We start from the raw sequence: 8,392 nt of genomic DNA, 5'->3' as shown, positions 1-8,392 counted from the left end.
AAGACAAGGGCTCTGCTAATGCAGCCTGCCCTCCCTCATCGACTGAGGCTGCGGGAACGAGGGGAAAAAAGCACGTGTGGAGAAAGATGCAAATGAGCCCATGCCTTGATGTGGGGAAATGTCAGAGGTCTGGACTGGCTTTGAGGCACTGACTTTTGTCATTTATTTAATGCAAAATCAAGTCATTCCTTATTGATCCCTTGAAAGAACTGCATTTATTGAGAACCGATATTCATGTACCATCCTGGGTTATTTTATGAATGTTGCCTCATTTAATCCTCATGACAATTCTACGAAGAGGATGTAGTCATCCTCTGTTTATAGATAGGAAACAGGCTGGGAGAGGCTAAGTGACCTGCTTATCATTCCCATATATTTAGCAAGTGGTGGAGCTTCAAATTCAGGTATAGTTTGTGTTGGATCCTGTGCTCTTTTGATGACCCCACCTTTCTTCCTGGCACAGTTCAGACATCCCAGGATACACTTACACACCTTCATAGGTACCAGAGCATGAAGCTGGTTTCCTATGCTGTCAAAGGCAACAGGGTTCCCAAATTTCAATATGCGTGTGAATAACCTGAAATTTTATTAAAATGAAGATTTCGATGCAGTAGGTCTAGAGGGTGTCCAGGGAGTCTTCATTTTTAACAGCTACCAGGTGATGTTTGATGCTCCTGATCCTTGGATCCCACTTTGAGTAGCAAGAAAAAGGACAAGATTGGAATCCCACTGTTATGGAATCACGTCTCAGGCTAAAAACAGAAATGTGGAAATCTGCTTTTCTAACTCTGCTTTTGTTGTGTGTGTTTATATGTATCACAGACATTTCCTTTCAGTCTATAGATTTATCTTCTCACTGTCTTTTAATGGCACTATTTGAAAAGAACTCTTACTTTGATGAATTCCAATTTTTTATTTTATTTTATGGTTAGTGTATATCATTTCCTAAGAAATTTTTGCCAAATTTAAATGTTAATTTTTTCTTTATATTTTGCCTAGGTCTTTTAGGCTTTACATATATCTACAATCCATTTTGAATGAACTTTTATATAGACAGTAAGATTTTAATTTGTTTCCATATGGATTCTCTTTCAGTGCTATTTCTTAAATGACTGTCATCTTCTCATTGAATCACTTTGGTATCTTTACCAAGATACTTAGCCAAAAGTCAATAGCCTGCATACAGCGGGGTGTATTTCTGGTCTCTCTATTGGTCTATTGATCTAAGTATTTGTACTTACACCAATAATTAAGACTATATAGTAACTTTATAGTAAATCTTGAAATCAAGTAATGTATGAAGTAGCCCTCTAACTTTTATGTTCTTTTACAAAATTACTTTTTTTTTAAATTTTATTTTATTTTTAAACTTTACATAATTGTATTAGTTTTGCCAAATATCAAAATGAATCCGCCATAGGTATACATGTGTTCCCCATCCTGAACCCTCCTCCCTCCTCCCTCCCCATACCATCCCTCTGGGTCGTCCGAGTGCACTAGCCCCAAGCATCCAGTATCGTGCATCGAACCTGGACTGGCATCTCGTTTCATATATGATATTTTACATGTTTCAATGCCATTCTCCCAAATCTTCCCACCCTCTCCCTCTCCCATAGAGTCCATAAGACTGTTCTATACATCAGTGCCTCTTTTGCTGTCTCGTACACAGGGTTATTGTTACCATCTTTCTAAATTACTTTGGCTAGTCTTTGAATTTCTATATAAATTTAAAAATAAACTTTTAAATTTTTATGAAAAAAACCATGCCTATTACTTCTGATATTCTTATGTATGCAAGACAAAACGGTACATAGAGAGTCTCTACTTGCTGAAGACCAACCTGCAAGCTGAGATTGATCACTCTACTTTCAGTATTTGGACAATAAGCATTTGTTAACTGAATTAATAAATGTATGACTGGTCAATGAAAGAACAAACAAATAAAGACTTTTTAAAATTTTAGTAACAGCAAATAAAATGTTATCTGAGAAATAAATAAGAATCAACAAATTCATAAATGAGGATTTGTAGTCAAAGAACTTAAAGAAATGAAAAAGTATACACACTTTCAAAGAAAAATACATGATTATGGCTGAAATCACAAGGAATCAGCTATTCAGCCTTTGAGATTCGGTTTACTTTACAATATAACTTAGACGGTATACAAGTGTTTCAGTTATTTGTAAGTGAGAGTATCGGTGCTTGCAGCCAAGAGTCTTCCGTGTACTTTTCATCTAAGATTATAGTAGGTGATAGCTACATGTATTTTCCCTTTCTCTCTTCCAAATAATCTTGAATTTATTGCTACCAGGATGTACACATCTATTTTTCGATCATTGCTATGAACATGGTAGGCCTTTTTAGTGAATACACATTTACAACACACCTGACACTCCCTTACCTTCACAGAGACACAGCATATGACATTTCTCAAATGTGTACCCCATTTCTCCCTGCTCTTTTATACTTCTAGATGAAAGGGATTATCATGCCCGGACTTTCTTCTTTTTCATCAACCATGTTTATTTTTAAATCAGATTACGTGATGACTGATGTCTAGTAGTTACTCAAATGATCTGAAAATTACGGATCCCACCCAGCACCACTTTTGTTATCTCCACACATGAAAGAATCAAAGAAATGTCTCTCTTTGGGTTCTGACCTTGAAAACACAACCCACAGTTTTTGTCATCTCCCAAAGCTTTTCCTGCTGTGAATAGCACATCAGAGTCCCCCAGACAGCTGTTAGAGCTCAGAATCAATTTACTTTGGGGTGAGGACTTGAGGGACACAGATGGGTGAATTACAGGTGTTCAGCTTAGTGGCAGACCCTACTTGGCACAGTTTAATATGGGCTCCAACCTGTTTCAGCTGCAGGGCAGCAAAGCTGTCACTCTTTGCCCTGGAGAGGCTGGTGGGTTTTGGCTGGGTGCCATATGCAATCCTAGTTACAAGGTCAATTGCCTGTTTTTGGTTTTGGGAAGCTGTTACAGTTTGAACTAGTCACTGACTGTACCATTATCCTGGGTCGGGCTTCTCTCTTTGGATTTTAACTGAGACACTAAAGTGACTGCTAATCCCATTCAGTTGCTCTCTCCAAGAGCCCATAGATATCATTCATATCCCATGCTTCTTACTAATGCTCACTTGCCCTATTGCTTTTTCTTCTCTTTATTTATCATTTCTTATCTTTTTGATTGCATAATGCCATTCAGTTCCTCCTTACCATTATTTCTTAACTTTTCAGACATTCCCTTGGTGCATAATCACAAATTGATAAAAGCTCAGAAGATGAGGAATTCAGTAGTATGGAAACTTATGACAAGATAAGTTAATCTAGGGATGAAGGGGGACAAGTTTTGGTTCCAATGGGTTGAGCACTTTTCCAAATCAAAGTCTACAAAGAAGTGGACAGTAGCAATGACAAAATAAAATGCCCCAATATCTTAGCCATTCTAGACCTGAGCAGATCTCCTGAGTATACAGAGACTGGGTTCCAGGCAAGCTGTTCTAAAAACCAGAACTGCCTTGGGAATGGAGGAGTCATTTCTAAGGCAATGAGGATCTGGGCCTTGGGAAAATAATTCATTAGACTAGATTTGAGTGCATTTACAGTTTGAAATTATGCCAGGTGTACCCCGTCCAGACCGTAGCATGACCTCTGCAAATTCGTATCTATCATTGAAAAGGCTATGCTTTCCGTAACTCCTTCTGATATGCTGCCAAAAACTCAAACAGCTATTCCGATTACACTTTAATTGGTACTTTATATTCAACACATAAGAAAACTCACTATAAACAGAAGTTGTTCTTTCCTGAACTCTGTGAAGTTAAAGTATCTGGCCTGTGTGTTAACTATATAATATTTATGGAGTTCAGCATATGAGTGAAGTCAGCCAAGGCCCATTTCTTCTCCTTAAGGCCTTATATATTAAGGAATTCTTTATATATGATGATTTTTTGAAATAGCTTTGAAATACTGATCCCCATGAAGTCCTTGCAATGGTAAAGGATAGAAGGAATAATAAATAGTCAATTCAGCTATTTTTTTTTATTCTTTGAGAAATCAATACTAATGTAGCTGGCATTTATATAATCAACCTTCTTTCAAGAATCTCAAAACATATATAAACTCTGCTAGTTGGTTACTTAAAGTAATTATTTGCCTTGAAACCATCAATCAGGTCACATATGGAACTGGTTGTAAGAGTTAAATATTAAGACTTAAAATTTTTACCAGTGGTTTATGATCACACAGTATCCCCTTCCATTCACCTACATCCATGCATGTAGGTGAGACCACTGGGGAACTGAGATAAAGAGAGGAATCTAAGGCACATGTATCCAACCAAATAACTAAACTCCTCTGTGCTAGACTCTGTGGTGTCCATAAAGGACATGGTGATTAAAAAAATCCGAGTTTTAGAAAAATTTTTAGATTAAAAAAATCAGATTCTAGACAGCTCTGCTGTCTAGAAATGCACTGTGTCTAGTAAACAATTATAAACAGTCGACACATAGCAATGACATAGAGAACATACTCTGTTCTAAAAGCCCTTCAAGTGTATTAACTCAGTCTTCACAGTTAATCTATTAAATAGCCTAATATTACATTTAATAGAACCCTCCACCCAGATATGAAAGTGCTTTTATTGAGCCTTAGTTTTTCAAATTCATTTTAAAGACACAAATACTTTTCAGACAGACTGTAGGTCCTCACTGTACCTTTTTTGGATCTCAATTCTTACTTTCCCTCCCTAAAGGAAATTTCTCTTCTACAGGGGATGTATCTTTCCTGTATATTTTTAAAATAAATATGCTGCATATATGCATAGATATATGCATATTAACTGTTTTATGTGTTTTAAAAATTTGTGCCAATGCTGTAGTCTCTTCCACCTTGGTTTATTCATTTGATGGTGTGTTTTTGGAATTTATGAATGTTGAGTCATACAGAAAAAACACATTAATTTTAACAGTTATATATAGTATTTTTTGTATGAATACATATAACTTACCAATCCATTCCACTGTTACTGGGCATTTCTATTGTTTACAATTATTTTTTATTATGTTAATACTTTAACGAACTCATCCTTCTGTGGATTTTCTATGATACAGTCCTACAAGCAAATCTGCTGATTCATAGGATAGGTGCATCTTTAAGTTTCCTAGATATTTCAAACAGCTTCTGAAAGTGGTTGTTGTACTCCTGCTGCCGATGGAAGAACGTATAGGTCCCCTACAATTTCAGCAGCACCTTGCTGATATTAGAAATTTAATTGTGTGAGTTTGATGGATATGTATGAAATATATCTTACTATTATTGTAGGATGTATTTATATCCTAAAAAATACTGACTGGTTCAAGATATATATATACATATAGTTGTTGTTTAGTTGCTAAGACATATCCAACTCTTTGCAACCCCATGAACAGTAGCCTGCCACGTTCCTTTGCCCATGGAATCTCCCAGGCAAGAATACTGTAGTGGGTTGCCATTTCCTTCTCCATGCAGTCTTCCCGACTCAGGGATCAAACCCATTTCTTCTGTTCGGCAGGCAAATTCTCTACCACTGAGCCACTTGGGAAGCACAAATTAAGATTCCCAGGTGGTGCTAATATAGGTCTTCCCTGATAGCTCAGTTGGTAATGAATCCACCTGCAATGCAGGAGACCCTGGTTCAATTCCTGGATCAGGAAGATCCCCTGAGGAAGGGATAGGCTACCCATTCCAGTATTCTTGGGCTTCCCTGGTGGCTCAGCTGGTAAAATCCGCCTGCAACGCTGGAGACCTGGGTTCAATCCCTGGGTTGGGAAGATCCCCTGGAGAAGGGAAAGGCTACCCACTCCAGGGTTCTGGCCTAGAGAATTCCATGGACTGTATATGTTTTCTTAAGTAAATGCTAGTGTTTATTTAATATTATAAAATTTTCTCATATAATATATCAATTTATTGCATGTCTGTGGTTATGTCATGTTTCAAATAAATTTCTAGCATTTATTTGTGCAAATTCCTTATTTTTTTTTCCTCCCTTTACTTGGATAGGTTTCCAGGAAGTTGCCTATTTTATTAGTAATTTCAAAAAATAAAAATTTGGGGGTACTTTTCTCTATTGTTTTTATTATTTTCCATTTCCTTATTTTCTGATCTTCAGTTATTAGTAGCTTCTGTACATTTTGAGGGAGAATTTATTCTGCTTTCATTTTTAACTCTTTGAGTTCAATGTTCAGGTCATTAATTGGTCATTTCTCTTATGTATAAAAATATGTATAAAGGTTATGAATCTCCCTCTATGTACCAATTTATCTTCATTGCACAAATTTTCACGTGCTATACTTCTGTTATTATACTAGTATTTTTTTAAGAGAAAGGCTCCCAAATCATACCTGATAAGTCACTTTACTCAGGAATTTATTAAAATATTTGCACAGTGCAAAGACTACCCCATTTTCATTTCATAGGTATATGACAGCATTTCCAAATTATATTTGGTATATAACTTTTGGAATTTGGGAACATTTCCTATATTACTGAATAATATAAAAAATCCCTAGGAAACCAAATGTCCTTCTATAAAAAAGGGCCCCATATCTACTTATAAAACCTTCCTAGGAAACCAATAGACTATAACAAAATTGAGAAACTGCAGTAAAACATGTTAGCCAATAGGACGAGCCTCTTGAGGAAATAGAAGTGAAACACGTCCATGATGTTTAAAAGTGGAAAGGATCTTACAGATCACATAGGACTCTACTTCATTATATATAGGCAGAGAAACTGAAGGACTTTCACAATTTCACAAAATAATCGGTTGGGGATTCAGGACTAAATATCCCCTGTTGCTTGGTCATGATTGTTAAATTTTTACCATATTGCTCCTGCCTTCTTTCCTAGGAAATGATGATCAATAGGTTTGTGCATCTACAGAAAATTTTTGAGTGTTACTATATATGGCTCCTTTATGAATAGGGATGGTGACCCACAAAGCCTGTTTCTAGAGCATAGAAACCAGTCATGGACAGGTAATCCACTGGCCAGAAAAGCTCACCTATAGCAGCCTTACTGCGACAGCTTCCGCGGACCCCTTTTCCCATTTCCAAAGTGTAAGTCCCTTTTACATGCTTCTTATCCATTCTACTCACTGTTGTTCTTTCTCATTCATCAGGTTTAACCTTTACATATCACCTCAGGGATGACTTTCCCGACAATATCATCTAAAGAGGATCCGACACCCACCCTCCACTATCCTCCCTTTCAATCTTACCACCTTTCACTTCTTTCTCAAAAACCACCATGTAGAATTATTTTATTTATTAATCAGTTTACAGTTTGTGTCCTTCCCTTTAGAATATATATATATATATATACATATATATATATGTATACTTCAAGTCTAGTTCTTCGCTGTGCACATCACAGTTGTGGTCATAGCAGAAACTCAGTGAATGCCAAAGGTTTGAATGAATGCATAAATGAAAAAAATATAAAAGTGTCTAATACACCTCTAATGAATATGGAAAACCTCAGTGAAATACTTTGCAAAACACAACATCTTGTATTCATATAACAACCCTAAGCTAGATTGGAGAAATCTAGGTGAGATTCTGCTATTGATCACTATGCTGCTGCTGCTAAGTCACTTCAGTCGTGTACGACTCTGTGTGACCCCATAGACGGCAGCCCACCAGGCTCCCCTGTCCCTGGGATTCTCCAGGCAAGAACACTGGAGTGGGGTGCAATTGCCTTCTCCGATTGATCACTATAACCAGAGATAAAAACTTTTAAAGAGTGACGGGTAATTTAATTTCCAGTAATGACCCACTCAATGGACATAAACTTGAACAAACTCTGGGAGACAGTGAAGGACAGGGAAGCCTGGTGTGCCACATTCTATGGTATCTCAAAGAGTCAGACACAACTTAGTGACTAAACAACAACAAAACGGTGATGGACTAAGTCATTACTACATTTTTTTTCTGTCTTCCTGAGGAAAAGCAAAATAGCTAAGTGAATTACAAATACTATATTTTAAAAACTAACAAGATAGTGAGCTATCTGGAAGAGATCTGATGGAGTTGGAGAATCCAGAGATAGAGTCTAGTAATAGAGGCTGCTTCTCCCCTCATAATATGAAGATTCAGAGTATTAATTGGTGGCTTGGGCTTGCATGTTGAAAGGATGAAAGTCTGAATGCAGGTTCTCTCAGGAGCCTGGATTTTGTAAACCCCTACCACCTTGGGCTGAAACTCTAAGGGCTAGAGCTAGGTAGCAAAAGTAACAGCTTTGCATCATTTTACTCTCCAAAAAACATCAAGTATTAAACTGGTTTAAAATGACCAAAAATTATATGCCTTGCATTCTGGCAAAAGAAAATAAAAATCTTTGGTG

Source organism: Bos indicus, chromosome 13, assembly GCF_029378745.1.
Source record: "Bos indicus isolate NIAB-ARS_2022 breed Sahiwal x Tharparkar chromosome 13, NIAB-ARS_B.indTharparkar_mat_pri_1.0, whole genome shotgun sequence".
Lineage (NCBI taxonomy): Eukaryota > Metazoa > Chordata > Mammalia > Artiodactyla > Bovidae > Bos > Bos indicus.
The sequence above is the reverse complement of the archived record's forward strand: the minus strand, read 5'-3'. Positions refer to the sequence as shown.